The following is a 20,095-nucleotide window of genomic DNA, read 5'->3' as shown; positions in this document are numbered from 1 at the left end:
GCCTAGATATTTTTCCTTTTTTCACATTATCTGTATAAGTATTATATATAATCTATATATCATGCACTGCCCAGTGCTAAGGTAAACTATGATCTACTACTAACCAACAAGTCAAAACACTGACAAGACTGGCTTGCTAGGTATACCATGACCAGCAGTTAAATCCCTAAGGATAATCTAATAACCTTCCTTGTTTATTCAATAAAAATCCATGGCTTTATGAGATACTTGTCCTATTTATTCTAAAACAAATAGTGTGTGGATGAGCACGCTTCATAACATTGATAATGCTACTATGACCAGAACAGTGCCTTATTCCAACACTATCTCTATTAGCCCCCCTATACTAAGGTGTTTATTGCATGTGCTAGTGGAACATTGCTGTCTACCCTACCAAGCATATGCAATTAAGCCATCGATAAGCATATGTGTCAGAATTATTTTTTTATTACTAGATTCTGGTGCACTAGTACATTCCACAGTGCTGCACTCATGATTATAGAAGGTACACATTTCATCACTCCTTCTATCATATGATCTCGATATTTCACAGAAGACTATATATCAACACATTCATAGTTTTCTGACCTTGCTGATGAAATTGCCTCTTTCCTTCATCAAAATGATTTGCTGAAGCTCTGGCTGCAGATCCCCCATCAGATGCGAGCCTCCTGGGTTAATCTGTCCTCTGGGAAATACAGCAAATTACTAGTTTTATTCTTTCACATTATAACAAGATATCTAAAATCTATATAATTGTGATTACAATTAGATAAACCAATCCTTCTAACCTTATTCACAAATTAACCATCATAAACTTCCATTGCTATATCTACTTATTTTGGTCAAATGGAGCAATTCCTTAGATTTTCAAGATCTTCTCTCTATAGGTCCTGGACAGTGTAGTAAGGTCGGGAAACATCCTTTACTCCACATGCATCACAACGCATATCATTACCCCGCATTTTTTACTCAGCAAAAACTTTTACAAGGCAGGGCTTTACACCGCCAACTATTACAGCGCATTCCCCACTACAATGCCCCGGTGGTGTTAGAATAGTAAATTGCGTGGTAATGGATTGCATTGTAAAGGCCTGCGTTGTAAAAGTTTTTACGGAGTAAAAAACACAGGTAATGGCACACGTTATAAATGCGTGCGGAGTAAAGTATCCTATTCGTGAGGTCATCGAGCACTGGGAACACGATCTTGATCTGTCAACATACAGGATTGGAGAAACTATGCATTGTTAAATCTGGGTAATGTCTTTTCTGATATCCATAATAAACAGAAAGTCTGACTTAGCTTGTTTGCTGGTACTTACCAGTAATATGTCCATTAAAGGGATGGGCATACTTCCTTGGTGATTCTTCATGTGTAATAAAGCCTAAACGGAAGCTAGTACCAAAACTGCTTTTCACACAAAAACCAAGTCCAACAGACTGATGACAGACAAACCGAACACATGGTCTAACTGAAACCACAATACATGTCTTGGTTGAACTATTAACAGTACAGAGGGTTGTGGGTATGTGTAGAATGCAAAGAAAAAAGGGAACTGAACGGAGATGAAGGTGAAAAGAAGCTTAGCTTGCACACAAGTCACAGTTGTACATATTACATATTAATTAAGAACATGGCTGAAACCATACTCTAATCATGCATTTACAGAACTGAGAAATCAGATTGTAAGACATTGGGTTACTGGTTTCAGGGGGGTGGCATCCTTCTCAAGCAGCAACCACAATTCTTGTCAGGGTGAAGTCACAAGTTCAGGCCGACCACAATGGAGCATAGGTCAGCTACAGGGACCAGGTTGGTCCCGCTTAAAGAGGTATCTCCTCGGTCGAGGGCCAAGAGTTTGTTTGCTGTGGAAGGGCAACAAGGAGCAGGAAGAGCGCCGCAGATGGCTGTTGAAATAGCACGAACAGCCAGCTGGGTGTTGAGGATGGTCACTGCTGCAGCAAGAAGATCCTGTTGCGTATTTTTAAGGCTGGAGCTTAGCACGGGCGATCACCGTGGTGGTCGATGCTTTAGGGCAAAGTTTGTTTGCCTGAACTTTGCATTGGTGATGAGCGTGAGCAGAACGGTTTTGGCACGAACGGGCCAGTTTGTGAAGAGCCCAAACACTTAATTGAAGCTCAACTGAGCCACACAGTTTCCAGGACCTGAGGGGCACCACTTCGGTTCAGGACTCACTCCAGCAAAGGACAGCATGGCTGAGGCAGGTCCAGTGGCAGGTCCAGGCAGCATCAGCAGGGCAATTGTGGGGAGCCTCTGGAGCTTGTTATGTCCATGTAGCTCAGAACAGGTGGCCAGCTGGCTGACCCTTGAAGTCACTTTAGTCTCAGTTAAAGAGTGCAGGTCCAATCTTCCTTCTCAGCAAGCAGGGCAGCAGGGAGCAGAGCAGCAGAGTAGCACGGCAGCAAAGTGGTAGTCATTCTTGCAGTGGAGCAGCACAGCAGTTCTTCATCTGTGGTATTCACCGTTTCAGGTCTGAGACATGTTTAAAGAGCTATTTAAGTAGATGGCACAATCAGCGCTGAAGGGCCACTGGCAGATTTAAATTTACAATCCCTGGGCACATGTAGCCCCACTTTACTAGAGACTTACAAGTAAATTGAATATGCCAGGTGGGGAAGCAAATTCTACCATCTTTAGAGGAGAGCACAAGCACTTCAGCACTGGTTAGCAGTGGTAAAGTGCACAGAGAGCTAAAATCCAATAAAAGGGGTTCATAAAACAGGATGGTGAAGGCAAAACGTTTGGGGATGACCCTGCAGAAAGGGCCAAGTCCAACATAGATGTGTTTGTGATTTAACAGAGCAGCTCTTTTTGAGAATAGCAAGTTTGTGATTAAGGACAAAAGCTAAGATAGAGTTATTGAAGTTAGTTAACATGATGGATTGTCCATGATGTAAAGTGAACTTGTGACTTAGCACAAAATATAGTAAAATGCACTGCTGGCATGTTGATTGATGAAGTTTGCCTTGTTTTACTGACCAACCAACATTCATGAGGTGAGTGGTCAACGCCTGTTGTACTTGTGCTCATCTCTTCAATTATAGCAGCGATATGCCACTAATTGGCTGTGTGATGATCACATGTAGTCCGTTGATATTGTATGGAAAGAGAATGCATTTTCTAAAGGGCATACCTCAAACCACTTGTCACGGAGCTCTCCCAGTGATTTCTGTCAATATGAATAAAGTTCATACTGTGCCAGGGCCTACAGAGAAATTCTTACAGAAGTGGACACATTTATTCACTTGTCTGCTTTTGAAAAGTATTCCTGCAGAGGCTAGAAGTATTCCTGTGGCACTCCAGTCTTTGTTCTGCTGATCCCGCTGTCATCAACACCCTGGTGGGACTCGGAGTCCCAGGGTGCAACGCCAAGCAACTACCCACAGCTGTCGAGGGGAGAGGCGTGACTATCGCACTATAAAGCGCAGCCTTGACCCCCGCGGCGCGGGACGAGCACAGGTCGTGCCCAGGCGAAGCGCGGGCCAAGGGGGTGCTCGTCTTAGCCCATCAGTGACCGAAAGAGGCCGGGCTGGGCTATCCCCCTGATAAGTATTGAAAGAAACGACTGTGGAGTGCGGGACAAGTTCTAACTTGATGTTTGTAGCCTTTGGGTACTAAGCGGGGAAGTAGACGTTGGTACAATCGGAGCTGCAGCCTACATATTCTGGCCCTGGGCCTGCTGTTTATATAGCACTTTGTAAGTGAAGATAGGGTTTGCTCACCCTGCTTATAATTTGAGCAGAGAGGGACGAGATGGTTAAAAGGAAGGCGGGAAATACTGTCACTGCTAGTACAGGAGTGGGTGGACAGCAATCCCTGAATAATTACTTGACAGGAGCTATGGGGGCAATTGAGGAGCAAATACATTCTGTGGAGGAGACATTGACACAAAGGAAAGTAGGTGCTTTGGCCATAGAAAATTCCAGGGTCAACATATATGGTGCCTCCCTAGTGGCACACGGAAGGAGGCGACACCCACGTCAGTTTTAAATGGGTGTGTCCAAGAGTCCGTTGGGCATATTTCGCTGAGTGACCTAGATTGTGACTTACAACCACCATCTAAACGCCCCAGAAACCCTGAAGAGCTGGGAGGGGTTCAAAACAGAAAAGAAAGAACCTAAGTAAACAAGTTTAAAAACGATGAAGGTAGGAAGGTGGGACCTATCACGGTATCCTCTACCAATGCCTTGATAGAAGGTCAGACGGCAGAGCTTGGGTAAAATCTTAAAGAAGCTAGATGAGCTATACAATTATGTAACTAATTCATTAACGATACCAAAGGGGATGATGGACGAAGCGCTTGAGCAAATCAAACACTCACCCCCAGTCAACTGATCTGGGTTTAATCCATCATCATTCTTTAGCTCACTCCACCGCCCCAGTTCAGACATAAGCAAATCAGTCTGACCCTGTGCCTCATGGGAACAGTCCAGCCCGAACTGCAAAGCCATGTCTTTCCTGGACTGGAATCAAGCCTCCTGGGACTGGTTTCGGGTTCATAACCCTCATCAGCCAGGCTATCTTGAATCCAGTGGCAAAGTCAGCAAGGGACCCACGTCTGGGCATACCCTGCCAATTTAGGGCAAACAAAGCGATACCAAAGGGGATGATGGACGGAGCGCTTGAGCAAATCAAACACTCAACCCCAGTCAACTGATCTGGGTTTAATCCATCATCATTCTTAAGCTCACTTCACCACCCCAGATCAGACGTGGCCAGCCATATGCAAATCCAGACTGATTTGCATATGGCTGGGTTCACACTGGAATGGCATGGTGAGCAAAAAGACGATGGATTTAGGCCCAGATCTCTGTACTGGGGTGAATGTATGACATTGTTCTGCATTCTGTTCATCAACTGTTGTTTTTGCATTAGTCAACTCGAGTGGGACGGGTATGCTCAGACGTGACTCCCGTGCTCTCCATGCCACTGGAATCAAGCTATCCTGGTTGAAGAGGGGTGAAACTCCGAAACCGGTTCTAGGATGCTTGTTTCCAGTTCAGGGCGGACCTGGCTTGGCAGTTCGGGCTGGACTGTTCCCATGAGGTACAGGGTCAAGACTGATTTGCATATGGCTGGGTTCAAACTGGAATGGCATGGTGAGCAAAAAAACGATGTATTTAGGCCCAGATCTCTATACTGGGGTGAATGTATGACATTGTTTTGCATTCTGTCCATCAACTGTTGTTTTTGCACTGATTCATTAACAAAACTGTATGACAGAGTAGGGGTCATTGAGGGTACTCTTATTACCAATATGGGGTGTGGTAATGATAATACCAACCCTAACATGGAACCCTGCCATACAGTAGTGCAACAACTACAGGTGGCTAATCCGCACTTACAAGCAGCTTCACAAGATAGTAGGATCTCTATCCCTATGGCTAATCAGCCTTCCTGCATAACATCTTTACTTCCTTCATCTCTCACCAGGTCGATTGTCAGGCATGCAGCAGAAATGTATTCAAGGGACCCTGCATTGCAATATAATAGGGACAGAGTGCATACTCTACGACCACCCCCAAGAAAGGTGACTACGAATAACAATATTCTAGATCTTCCCCCAGCAGCAACACCATATACAATAATTTTGGCTTATGCTCCAGTTTTAAATATGCGAACGATTGAAACATGGGAGGCTTTACGTAATAAATCATTATTTTGGCTGGATGAAAAAGCCGGATTGACAGAAGCCCTCTTTGCTAAATTTAAGATGGCCAGACGGGTACCCTGGGTGGGCCAAAACTATAAATCCCTTCAAGGAGATTGCATTGTACTGACGTTTAGTGATCCACTCTTAGTACAAAGCGGTACAAAAGGGGGTGGTGATGGACGGAGCATCAGAACCAATCAAACACTCACACCCAGTCAACAGATCTGGGTTTGATCCATCACCGTTCTTTAGCCCACTCTGCCACCCCAGTTCAGACATGGCCATATGCAAATCAGTCTGACCCTGTGCCTCATGGGAACAGTCCAGCCCGAACTGCCAAGCCATGCCTTCCCTGGACCGGAATCAAGCTTCCGAGGACCGGTTTATGGCATTTCAGCCGTCTTCAGCCAGGCGTGCTTGAATCCAGTGGCAAAGTGAGCAAGGGACTCACGTCTGAGCATACCCTGCCACCTTATGGCGAACAAAGCGGTACAAAAGGGGGTGGTGATGGACGGAGCATCAGAACCAATCAAACCCTCACACCCAGTCAACAGATCTGGGTTTGATCCATCACCGTTCTTTAGCCCACTCTGCCACCCCAGTTCAGACATGGCCATATGCAAATCAGTCTCACCCTGTGCCTCATAGGAACAGTCCAGCCCGAACTGCCAAGCCATGCCTTCCCTGGACCGGAATCAAGCTTCCTAGGACCGGTTTCTGGCATTTCAGCCGTCTTCAGCCAGGCTTGCTTGAATCCAGTGGCAAAGTGAGCAAGGGACTCACGTCTGAGCATACCCTGCCAACTTATGGCGAACAAAGCGGTACAAAAGAGGGTGGTGATGGACGGAGAATCAGAACCAATCAAACACTCACACCCAGTCAACAGATCTGGGTTTGATCCATCACCGTTCTTTAGCCCACTCTGCCACCCCAGTTCAGACATGGCCATATGCAAATCAGTCTGACCCTGTGCCTCATGGGAACAGTCCAGCCCGATCTGCCAAGCCATGCCTTCCCTGGACCGGAATCAAGCTTCCTAGGACCGGTTTCTGGCATTTCAGCCGTCTTCAGCCAGGCTTGCTTGAATCCAGTGCCAAAGTGAGCAAGGGACTCACATCTGAGCATACCCTGCCTACTTATGGCGAACAAAGCGGTACAAAAGGGGGTGGTGATGGACGGAGCATCAGAACCAATCAAACACTCTCACACCCAGTCAACAGATCTGGGTTTGATCCATCACCGTTCTTTAGCCCACTCCGCCACCCCAGTTCAGACATGGCCTATGCACATAAGTCTGACCCTGAGCCTCATGGGAACAGTCCAGCCCAAACTGCCAAGCCATGCCTTCCCTGGACCGGAATCAAGCTTCCTAGGACCGGTTTCTGGCATTTCAGCCGTCTTCAGCCAGGCTTGCTTGAATCCAGTGGCAAAGTGAGCAAGGGACTCACGTCTGAGCATACCCTACCAACTTATGGCGAACAAAGCGGTACAAAAGGGGGTGGTGATGGACGGAGCATCAGAACCAATCAAACACACCCAGTCAACAGATCTGGGTTTGATCCATCACCGTTCTTTAGCCCACTCTGCCACCCCAGTTCAGACATGGCCATATGCAAATCAGTCTGACCCTGTGCCTCATGGGAACAGTCCAGCCCGAACTGCCAAGCCATGCCTTCCCTGGACCGGAATCAAGCTTCCTAGGACCGGTTTCTGGCATTTCAGCCGTCTTCAGCCAGGCTTGCTTGAATCCAGTGGCAAAGTGAGCAAGGGACTCACGTCTGAGCATACCCTGCCAACTTATGGCGAACAAAGCGGTACAAAAGGGGGTGGTGATGGACGGAGCATCAGAACCAATCAAACACTCACACCCAGTCAACAGATCTGGGTTTGATCCATCACCGTTCTTTAGCCCACTCTGCCACCCCAGTTCAGACATGGCCACATACAAATCAGTCTGACCCTATGCCTCATGGGAACAGTCCAGCCCGAACTGCCAAGCCATGCCTTCCCTGGACCGGAATCAAGCTTCCTAGGACCGGTTTCTGGCATTTCAGCCGTCTTCAGCCAGGCTTGCTTGAATCCAGTGGCAAAGTGAGCAAGGGAATCACGTCTGAGCATACCCTGCCAACTTATGGCGAACAAAGCGGTACAAAAGGGGGGGGTGATGGACGGAGCATCAGAACCAATCAAACACTCACACCCAGTCAACAGATCTGGGTCTGATCCATCACCGTTCTTTAGCCCACTCTGCCACCCCAGTTCAGACATGGCCATATGCAAATCAGTCTGACCCTGTGCCTCATGGGAACAGTCCAGCCCGAACTGCCAAGCCATGCCTTCCCTGGACCGGAATCAAGTTTCCTAGGACCGGTTTCTGGCATTTCAGCCGTCTTCAGCCAGGCTTGTTTGAATCCAGTGGCAAAGTGAGCAAGGGACCCACGTCTGAGTATACCCTGCCAACTTGTGGCGAACAAAGCGGTACAAAAGGGGTGGTGATGGACGGAGCATCAGAACCAATCAAACACTCACACCCAGTCAACAGATCTGGGTTTGATCCATCACCGTTCTTTAGCCCACTCTGCCACCCCAGTTCAGACATGGCCATATGCAAATCGGTCTGACCCTGTGCCTCATGGGAACAGTCCAGCCCGAACTGCCAAGCCATGCCTTTCCTGGACCGGAATCAAGCTTCCTAGGACCGGTTTCTGACATTTCAGCCGTCTTCAGCCAGGCTTGCTTGAATCCAGTGGCAAAGTGAGCAAGGGACTCACGTCTGAGCATACCCTGCCAACTTATGGCGAACAAAGCTGTACAAAAGGGGGTGGTGGTGTACGGAGCATCAGAACCAATCAAACACTCACACCCAGTCAACAGGTCTGGGTTTGATCCATCACCGTTCTATAGCCCACTCTGCCACCCCAGTTCAGACATGGCATATGCAAATCAGTCTGACCCTGTGCCTCATGGGAACAGTCCAGCCCGAATTGCCAAGCCATGCCTTCCCTGGACCGGAATCAAGCTTCCTAGGACCGGTTTCTGGCATTTCAGCCGTCTTCAGCCAGGCTTGCTTGAATCCAGTGGCAAAGTGAGCAAGGGACTCACGTCTGAGCATACCCTGCCAACTTATGGCGAACAAAGCTGTACAAAAGGGGGTTGTGATGTACGGAGCATCAGAACCAATCAAACACTCACACCCAGTCAACAGATCTGGGTTTGATCCATCACCGTTCTTTAGCCCACTCTGCCACCCCAGTTCAGACATGGCCATATGCAAACCAGTCTGACCCTGTGCCTCATGGGAACAGTCCAGCCCGAACTGCCAAGCCATGCCTTCCCTGGACTGTAATCAAGCTTCCTAGGACCGGTTTCTGGCATTTCAGCCGTCTTCAGCCAGGCTTGCTTGAATCCAGTGGCAAAGTGAGCAAGGGACTCACGTCTGAGCATACCCTGCCAACTTATGGCGAACAAAGCGGTACAAAAGAGGGTGGTGATGGACGGAGAATCAGAACCAATCAAACACTCACACCCAGTCAACAGATCTGGGTTTGATCCATCACCGTTCTTTAGCCCACTCTGCCACCCCAGTTCAGACATGGCCATATGCAAATCAATCTGACCCTGTGCCTCATGGGAACAGTCCAGCCCGATCTGCCAAGCCATGCCTTCCCTGGACCGGAATCAAGCTTCCTAGGACCGGTTTCTGGCATTTCAGCCGTCTTCAGCCAGGCTTGCTTGAATCCAGTGGCAAAGTGAGCAAGGGACTCACGTCTGAGCATACCCTACCAACTTATGGCGAACAAAGCGGTACAAAAGGGGGTGGTGATGGACGGAGCATCAGAACCAATCAAACACACCCAGTCAACAGATCTGGGTTTGATCCATCACCGTTCTTTAGCCCACTCTGCCACCCCAGTTCAGACATGGCCATATGCAAATCAGTCTGACCCTGTGCCTCATGGGAACAGTCCAGCCCGAACTGCCAAGCCATGCCTTCCCTGGACCGGAATCAAGCTTCCTAGGACCGGTTTCTGGCATTTCAGCCGTCTTCAGCCAGGCTTGCTTGAATCCAGTGGCAAAGTGAGCAAGGGACTCACGTCTGAGCATACCCTGCCAACTTATGGCGAACAAAGCGGTACAAAAGGGGGTGGTGATGGACGGAGCATCAGAACCAATCAAACACTCACACCCAGTCAACAGATCTGGGTTTGATCCATCACCGTTCTTTAGCCCACTCTGCCACCCCAGTTCAGACATGGCCACATACAAATCAGTCTGACCCTATGCCTCATGGGAACAGTCCAGCCCGAACTGCCAAGCCATGCCTTCCCTGGACCGGAATCAAGCTTCCTAGGACCGGTTTCTGGCATTTCAGCCGTCTTCAGCCAGGCTTGCTTGAATCCAGTGGCAAAGTGAGCAAGGGAATCACGTCTGAGCATACCCTGCCAACTTATGGCGAACAAAGCGGTACAAAAGGGGGTGGTGATGGACGGAGCATCAGAACCAATCAAACACTCACACCCAGTCAACAGATCTGGGTCTGATCCATCACCGTTCTTTAGCCCACTCTGCCACCCCAGTTCAGACATGGCCATATGCAAATCCGTCTGACCCTGTGCCTCATGGGAACAGTCCAGCCCGAACTGCCGAGCCATGCCTTCCCTGGACCGGAATCAAGCTTCCTAGGAACGGTTTCTGGCATTTCAGCCGTCTTCAGCCAGGCTTGCTTGAATCCAGTGGCAAAGTGAGCAAGGGACTCACGTCTAAGCATACCCTGCCAACTTATGGCGAACAAAGCGGTACAAAAGGGGGTGGTGATGGACGGAGCATCAGAACCAATCAAACACTCACACCCAGTCAACAGATCTGGGTTTGATCCATCACCGTTCTTTAGCCCACTCTGCCACCCCAGTTCAGACATGGCCACATGCAAATCAGTCTGACCCTGTGCCTCATGGGAACAGTCCAGCCCGAACTGCCAAGCCATGCCTTCCCTGGACCGGAATCAAGCTTCCTAGGACCGGTTTCTGGCATTTCAGCCGTCTTCAGCCAGGCTTGCTTGAATCCAGTGGCAAAGTGAGCAAGGGACTCACGTCTGAGCATACCCTGCCAACTTATGGCGAACAAAGCGGTACAAAAGGGGGTGGTGATGGACGGAGCATCAGAACCAATCAAACACTCACACCCAGTCAACAGATCTGGGTTTGATCCATCACCGTTCTTTAGCCCACTCTGCCACCCCAGTTCAGACATGGCCATATGCAAATCAGTCTGACCCTGTGCCTCATGGGAACAGTCCAGCCCGAACTGCCAAGCCATGCCTTCCCTGGACCGGAATCAAGTTTCCTAGGACCGGTTTCTGGCATTTCAGCCGTCTTCAGCCAGGCTTGTTTGAATCCAGTGGCAAAGTGAGCAAGGGACCCACGTCTGAGTATACCCTGCCAACTTGTGGCGAACAAAGCGGTACAAAAGGGGTGGTGATGGACGGAGCATCAGAACCAATCAAACACTCACACCCAGTCAACAGATCTGGGTTTGATCCATCACCGTTCTTTAGCCCACTCTGCCACCCCAGTTCAGACATGGCCATATGCAAATCGGTCTGACCCTGTGCCTCATGGGAACAGTCCAGCCCGAACTGCCAAGCCATGCCTTTCCTGGACCGGAATCAAGCTTCCTAGGACCGGTTTCTGACATTTCAGCCGTCTTCAGCCAGGCTTGCTTGAATCCAGTGGCAAAGTGAGCAAGGGACTCACGTCTGAGCATACCCTGCCAACTTATGGCGAACAAAGCTGTACAAAAGGGGGTGGTGGTGTACGGAGCATCAGAACCAATCAAACACTCACACCCAGTCAACAGGTCTGGGTTTGATCCATCACCGTTCTTTAGCCCACTCTGCCACCCCAGTTCAGACATGGCATATGCAAATCAGTCTGACCCTGTGCCTCATGGGAACAGTCCAGCCCGAATTGCCAAGCCATGCCTTCCCTGGACCGGAATCAAGCTTCCTATGACCGGTTTCTGGCATTTCAGCCGTCTTCAGCCAGGCTTGCTTGAATCCAGTGGCAAAGTGAGCAAGGGACTCACGTCTGAGCATACCCTGCCAACTTATGGCGAACAAAGCTGTACAAAAGGGGGTTGTGATGTACGGAGCATCAGAACCAATCAAACACTCACACCCAGTCAACAGATCTGGGTTTGATCCATCACCGTTCTTTAGCCCACTCTGCCACCCCAGTTCAGACATGGCCATATGCAAACCAGTCTGACCCTGTGCCTCATGGGAACAGTCCAGCCCGAACTGCCAAGCCATGCCTTCCCTGGACTGTAATCAAGCTTCCTAGGACCGGTTTCTGGCATTTCAGCCGTCTTCAGCCAGGCTTGCTTGAATCCAGTGGCAAAGTGAGCAAGGGACTCACGTCTGAGCATACCCAGCCAACTTATGGTGAAGAAAGCGGTACAAAAGGGGGAGGTGATGGACGGAGCATCAGAACCAATCAAACACTCACACCCAGTCAACAGATCTGGGTTTGATCCATCACCGTTCTTTAGCCCACTTTGCCACCCCAGTTCAGACATGGCCATATGCAAATCAGTCTGACCCTGTGCCTCATGGGAACAGTCCAGCCCGAACTGCCAAGCCATGCCTTCCCTGGAACGGAAACAAGCTTCCTAGGACCGGTTTCTGGCATTTCAGCCGTCTTCAGCCAGGCTTGCTTGAATCCAGTGGCAAAGTGAGCAAGGGACTCACGCCTGAGCATACCCTGCCAACTTATGGCGAACAAAGCGGTACAAAAAGGGGTGATGGATCAAACCAAGATCTGTTGACTGGGTGTGAGTGTTTGATTGGTTCTGCTGCTCCGTCTATCACCAGCCCCTTTTGTACCGCTTTGTTCGCCATAAGTTGGCAGGGTATGCTCAGACGTGAGTCTCTTGCTCACTTTGCCACTGGATTCAAGCAAGCCTGGCTGAAGACGGCTGAAATGCCAGCAACCGGTCCTAGGAAGCTTGATTCCGGTCAAGGGAAGGCATGGCTTGGCAGTTCGGGCTGGATTTTTTCCATGAGGCACAGGGTCAGACTGATTTGCATATGGCCATGTCTGAACTGGGTTGGCCGAGTGGGCTAAAGAACGGTGATGGATCAAACCCAGATCTGTTGACTGGGTGTGAGTGTTTGATTGGTTCTGCTGCTCCGTCCATCACCACCCCCTTTTGTACCACTTTGTTCGCCATAAGTTGGCAGGGTATGCTCAGACGTGAGTCCCTTGCTCACTTTGCCACTGGATTCAAGCAAGCCTGGCTGAAGACGGCTAAAATGCCAGAAACCGGTCCTAGGAAGCTTGTTTCCGGTCCAGGGAAGGCATGGCTTGGCAGTTCGGGCTGGACTGTTCCCATGAGGCACAGGGTCAGACTGATTTGCATATGGCCATGTCTGAACTGGGGTGGCAGAGTGGGCTAAAGAACGGTGATGGATCAAACCCAGATCTGTTGAATGGGTGTGAGTGTTTGATTGGTTCTGCTGCTCCGTCCATCACCACCCCCCTTTTGTACCACTCTTAGTACAGGCTATTCTACCTAGGGCGGGGAATTCAATAATAACTAATGAGGGCATCAACATCTTAGCTCTAGTTTTTTTTATCAACCTCATATTGTAAATCAATACCTAGCCCAGGCTGGGTGACCATCGGTCAACGAGGGAGGATTCTACAATGTGCCAGTCTGTAATCGCTTTGACATTCTCCCCACACTTGAGGACATTGATTGACCGATTGTTTCAGATGTACCCTGTGCTCTAAGGGGGAGATGGGATATGATTGTTCACAATAATAATACAGATGCTCAAAAAGGGCCTTCAAATTAACAGTTCGAGTGGCCTGAGTGCCCCTAATCTGACTGGGCCCGTGGAACCTACTTCAGATCAAAAGGGGTTGAATAGTAGCCCCATAGAAATAATAAGAGAGGACTCTGCCATAATAACTACGATGGAAACAGACAAAAGGCTATCAGCATGTAAGATACTTTTTTGGAACGTTGCAGGGCTGCAAACGAAAGTAGTAGATCCACAATGGATAACTTTTGTTGAAAGGTTTACCATACTGTGTCTACAAGAGACATGGCTGGTGAATGAATTAAATATAAATGGGTTCAGAACCTTTCACTCACCAGCGGTTAGATCTGATCATTGAGGGAATAAGGGCGGACTATGTATCTATATATCTAATTGTGTTGGGGGGTACAAGATAACACTTAAAATTGCAACAATCTATTACCAGATCTTATTAATACATGTGGATAAAAAGTATTGCGTTGCTCTGGTAAACTTCTATAATAACATTCATAAGGAACAGATAGCTACTGTATTAACTAAGCTACAGAAGGATCTCACTAAACTGCAGGATGAACTGTTACATGATATGTGTATCATTTGGGGAGGAGATTTTAATCACGTTTTGTGTCAGTACACTGGGAGAGGAATTTGTGGCTTAAGTCCACAAAGAGAAGATGAGCAGACGCACTTTACACATTCAATAACAGGGGATTTATTGAATTCACTTGTTTTTCAGTTTGATCTGGGTTTTGTCAATGAACTTTGCACACCTCCAATCCCTTTTAGACCCACTTACAACGGCAGAGGCTGTAACTCAATAATTGATTTCATCATAGTCTCGAACAGACACTCTAGTAAGGTAAATAATTGTGTTACCTATTGCAATGTGATGAGCGATCATTACCCCCAAGGCCTCGACTTTGACCTAGTAAGTCTCGTAATGGGTAGGAAGGATGGGACAGCTCAATACGACTTTAATATTGCCCTCAATAAAGCTAATGGGTATTCTTTGAGCTGGACAAAGATAGATCCAACAAGGCTGATTGAGTAACTTCTAGTAAAATGTAAAGATGACTTTGCAGTCTGTCTTAGCGAGGAGGCTGGAAACAAAGAGGTTTTAAAAGCATATCACCACATATCGGAGGAAATTAACAAAGACATTTTGAGGAAAGGGGATGCTTTGATCAGGCATGTACTAAAGCCTACATTAATCTGAAGAAGGCTATCCATAAGCAGATTAGAAGCCAAGCCGACATAAAACAGGCTAGAAATGTTTATAAGCATGCCTTAAAAGAACGTAAGGATAAACTTAGAGTGGAGGCATGGCAGGCTTTGCACGAAGCCTGCCAGCGGAGAGATAACAACAGCTTCTGGAGAGCGGTTATTGCTCCGTTCTTAGCCTCAAGTGAAATCCCCTCCATAGAAATAGTTATAAATGAGGATACATGGGTACAGCACTTTACTACTCTATATAGCGATGATTGTCAGGCCCAGCTAGATGAAGACAGGGACCAACCTGCCACTAAAGCACAGTGCACTACGTTTCCATTAGACAAATGTTTTTCTCTAGATGAACAAGTTACTTACCTTCCGTAGCGCTTTTTCTGGTGGATACTGTATCTGCCTGTGGATTCCTCACCTTGTGAATATCCCCTGCGCCAGCAACATTCGGAAACTTTTGTAGCTCTCCTCGCCGATGAGGACGACATCACAGAAGCACGGCTTCGCACGCAGCTCCGCTGACGTCACTGGATCCATAAGAGGACCTCGTCGGCGTAATGACGTCAGTTCTGCCCTTTTTTCCATGCCTTCGAGGCGCACGGACGGACTGACAACAATATATATACAGTATACACAGTACATAATATACAAACCAACACACACAGTGTGAAGACAATGCAGGAAGGCAAAATAAATAACACACTTCCTTTGACAGTAATAAATACATTTTGACACATCATCACTATTGTAGGTATACAAAGGTGGACAACGGGGAGGCGGGTGGGTCAGTGAGGAATCCACAGGTAGATACTGTATCCACCAGAAAAAGCGTTACCGAAGGTAAGCAACTTGTTCTTCTGATGGATACATCTGCCAGTGGATTCCTCACCTGGTGAAAAGATTCCCACAGCAGTCCCACTCCCGGAGGAGGGTGTCCTCCCTTCTATACCAGAATGTCCTGAAGGACGGAACAAGCAAAGTGTCCGTCCCTCCTCATCTTGGAATCCAAGCAGTAATGCTTTGCGATAGTGTGGAGGGAGGCCCAAGTTGCCGCTCTACAAATGTCCTCCACAGGAACACCTCTAGATAAGGCAGATGTAGAAGACTTTGCCCTGGTAGAATGAGCCCTAATACCCTCTGGAGGTTCCTTACCGGCCAAAGAGTAACAAATCTTGATGCACAAGATAATCCATCTGGAAAGGGTGCGCTGGTGCACCGCTCTGCTTTTCCTGCAGCCAACAAAGCTCACGAAGAGCTGGTCATCCACTCGAAAGTCTTTAGTCCTATCGAGGTAAAAGCTCACTGCCCTCTTAGGGTCCAAGCAGTGAAGCCGCTCCTCCTCTTTGGAAGGGTCAGGGGGAGGATAGAAGGTAAGAAGGGTAATGGACTGCCCCAGATGGAAAGGAGTTACCACCTTAGGCAGAAAAGCAGCCCTGGTCCTGAGTACCATCCTTTCAGCATGAATGGTCAAGAACGGGGGTTTCGAACTCAGAGCTTGAAGCTCACTTACCCTCCTTGCCGAGGTAATGGCAATGAGAAAAACTGTCTTGAAAGACAATAGCCTTAAGGGACACTTGAGCAAGGGCTCAAAAGGAGAACCCATCAAGTAAGTTAAGACAAGATTTAAGTCCCATTGAGGCACAATAAATGGAGTGGGCGGAAATTTGTTGGTCAAGGCCTTAATGAACCGTAATACAATAGGTGACTTAAACAAGGATGGCTGATCTGGCAAGCAAAGGAATGCCGACAAAGCCGATAAGTAACCCTTCACAGTAGCTACAGCAAAGCCTTGCTGAGCAAGAGAGAGAGCAAACTGAAGGATGTTGGATAAACGAGCCCTCAAAGGGTCAATAGACTTCTCTCCGCACCAAAGGACAAATTTTGACCACCTATAGGAATAGATAGACTTGGTAGAATGACATCTGGCAGACAAAATTACGTCCACCACATCAGGCGGGAGAGAAAAATAATTCAGGTTGCCCTGTTCAATCTCCAGGCATGAAGGTGTAAGCTCTGGAGGTGGGGGTGTAGAACCTGCCCCTCCGACTATGAGAGGAGGTCTGCCCTGAGAGGGAGACGGAGCGGAGTGCACAAGGAGAGGTGGAGAAGATCTGTATACCACACCCTTCTTAGCTAATCCGGGGCGATCAATATGACTTGGGCCTGGTCTAGACGAATCTTCCTCAGCACCCGAGGAATCAAGGGTATGGGAGGAAACGCATAAAGGAGATGTGAGTCCCATCTCAACTGAAACGCGCACCCCAAAGCTCCCTGCATCGGATAATGGAGACTGCAGAATGACGGGCAGTGAGCATTCTCGTGAGTGGCAAACAGGTCCACCCGAGGAGTTCCCCATGTCCGAAAGACGTGACGAACCACCTCCGGATGGAGCCTCCACTCGTGGTCGGCAGAGAACTGCTGACTGAGACTGTCTGCACGCACGTTCCGAACTCCGGCCAGATGATTTGCCATCAGACAAATCTGATGATCCTGAACCCAGGACCAGAGAGGCAGAGCCTCTCTGCAGACACAATGCGACCCCACTTCTCCCTGCTTGTTGACATACCACATTGCGGTAGTGTTGTCCGTCAGGACCTGAACCGACTGACCGCGTAGGGAAGGGAGGAAGGCCTTGAGCGCTAAACGTATCGCCCGCAACTCCAAAAGGTTGATGTGAAGAAACCTTTCCTCTGGAGACCAAAGACCTTTGATCTCCAGAACCCCCAGATGCGCACCCCACCCTAAAGTGTATGCATCCGTTATCACTGTGGCCACCGATGGAGGTAGATGGAAGGGCTTTCCTTGAGACAGATTGCCCTCCACGCTCCACCAACACAGATCTGCTGCAGCTTTTCTGGAGATTCTCACAGACTCCCTGAGATCTCCGTTGTGCTGATACCACTGCCTGCGGAGGCACCACTGGAGCGCCCTCATGTGCTAGCGTGCATGGTTGACCAACAGAATGCAGGAAGCAAACAGACCGAGCAGACGAAGGACCTTCAGGACTGGAACGACTGCTCCATTGTAAAACAAGGGAATCATTTCCTGTATGTCGAGAATCCTTTGAGGAGGAGGGAATGCTCGACACACAGTAGTGTCCAGTACCGCCCCTATGAACAGGTTGCGCTGAGAGGGCACCAGGTGAGATTTGGGCACGTTTATCGAGAAACCCAATTTGTACAACAGCTGGGTTGTAACCTGCAGATGATGAAGCACCTTCTCTGGCGACTCCGCTTTGATCAGCCAGTCGTCCAGATAGGGGAAAACTGGAATCCCCGATCTTCTGAGATGGGCTGCCACCACTGCCATCACCATGGTGAAGACTCGAGGTGCAGTAGTAAGACTAAACTGAAGGACTTCAAACTGATAATGTTGCGACCCTACCGTAAAACGGAGATACTTCCTGTGCGACTTCAGGATGGGGATGTGGAAATACGCATCCTGCAAGTCGATGGATACCATCCAGTCCTCCTGTTGCAGCGCTTGAAGAACCGACGCAAGGGTGAGCATCTTGAACTTCTCCTGCTTCAGAAAAAGATTCAAGACCCTGAGGTCCAGGATTGGACGCAGCCTGCCATCCTTCTTCGGAATCAGGAAATACCAGGAGTAGCATCCCTGACCCCTTTCCTGCTCTGGAACCACCTCTATCGCACCTTTTTTCAGTAACGTTAGGACTTCCTTCTGCAGGAGAAGAAGGTGGTCCTCCGAGCAAGCACCTTGGTAAGGAGGGTAATTCGGAGAGAATTCCCGAAAAGGAAGAGCATACCCATTCTCTACAAGATTTAGAACCCAAAAGGTCTGTAGTGACCGATTTCCAATCTTGTAGAAAATGGGTAAGCCTACCCCCCACAGGACCAACATGATCCAGAATGGTCAAAACTAGCGAAGAGGATATTAAGTAAATAGGAAGTAGTGGCGCACTGCGTGTATGCGTACAAGGAGTAAACTAAACAAGTAGATATGGTGCTATACAGGAAGGGGAGACCCTTCAAACCCCTCAATGTGTGTAGGGCAAGCCCTACTATAAAATAGTACAAACAAAACCTGTGCACACATATATATAAAATCAATTAGATATTGTAACAGAGAAAACAAAATGGACCCAAATCTTCAATCATAATAGATGTTCTTTATTCCTTTCGAAAACATGACCAGCCGACACGTGTTTCGTCAGGGAAGGTCATCCCACGACTCTTCAGGGCTGGGAATGATACAAATATTTTGATATAAACACAAGAAATTAAAATCACAGTAACTAGAGAGACAAAAACCTCTCAGTCACCCATAGTGTGATCTCACAAAGACCACGTGGAAACCCAACCAAAAACATCCTGAAAGAGTGCTTACATTTCAAGGAAAAGGATAATTGATAAAAAAAGTATAGGATTCATCATCATGCCCACCCAATTGGAAAATAAGTGCACCCTGTGAAAAAAGAGGACCGTGAAATTGCTAATATGTCGTTGTGAAATAAAAGGATAAAGGAAAACAGACCATAAAAGAAAACATTAAAGTAAACTACAGTAAAAAGCCAGTGTCAACCGTGTCTAATGAAAATAGACCGAATACGTGTCACAGAATATTCCTCAAAAGAAAAAGATTTCTAGCAGAATAAGAAGAAAAAAGACCCAAAATAAAATATGCAAAAGTCCAAAGAGAAGAAAAATACAGAAAAAGGACGAAAATTGAAAAAGGAAGGTACCTGAAGCTAATGGTTTAGAAACAAAACGACTCAAAACCGGAGATAGTTCCAACCCGGCTGGGTGCGTATATAGCACAGTAGAAAAAGACAAGCCAATTGAAGTATGAAGATAATCTACGAGAAATGCAAAGGGGAGCACAAACGGTAATAGGTAATTGGACTAGTCAATATTGCACGTCAGTCAATATTAGACGAGTGATTCGCCCACAATCACTACATTCGAATGTGGAAACCATAGCCGCCACAGTAGTAACAAATCTCACAGAAAACAACAAAAAATGTAATCAAGCTACAATATGAATATAAAAAAAAAATATGTTTAAGCCACAATATGGATGTCTAACGGTTCCTTTTAAATTAACAAATAGTACATAGAAAACACCAAACATATGGGTCATCAATAACTCGTAATGTGAAAAGTACGGGCTTAATCTTACCTAAGTCCTTACATGAAAGTATGTGGACAAATGGTCACCGTGTCACCGGACAAGTAATAAACAAAAGGGTAATGTCTCCCCTATCATAAGGCAAGGTTATGAAAACCAAGGTATGCTTCAGTACAGGAATTCCAGAGTAGTTGAAGAAAGAGGTGAATTCGAGTGAGTGATCACCAATTCTAACGCAAAAAGAAAAAACGCTTGGCAAAAATGTATACAGGAATGGGTAATAACG

The sequence above is a fragment of the Triturus cristatus genome, chromosome 7, assembly GCF_964204655.1.
Source record: "Triturus cristatus chromosome 7, aTriCri1.1, whole genome shotgun sequence".
In the NCBI taxonomy this organism is placed as follows: domain Eukaryota; kingdom Metazoa; phylum Chordata; class Amphibia; order Caudata; family Salamandridae; genus Triturus; species Triturus cristatus.
The sequence above is the reverse complement of the archived record's forward strand: the minus strand, read 5'-3'. Positions refer to the sequence as shown.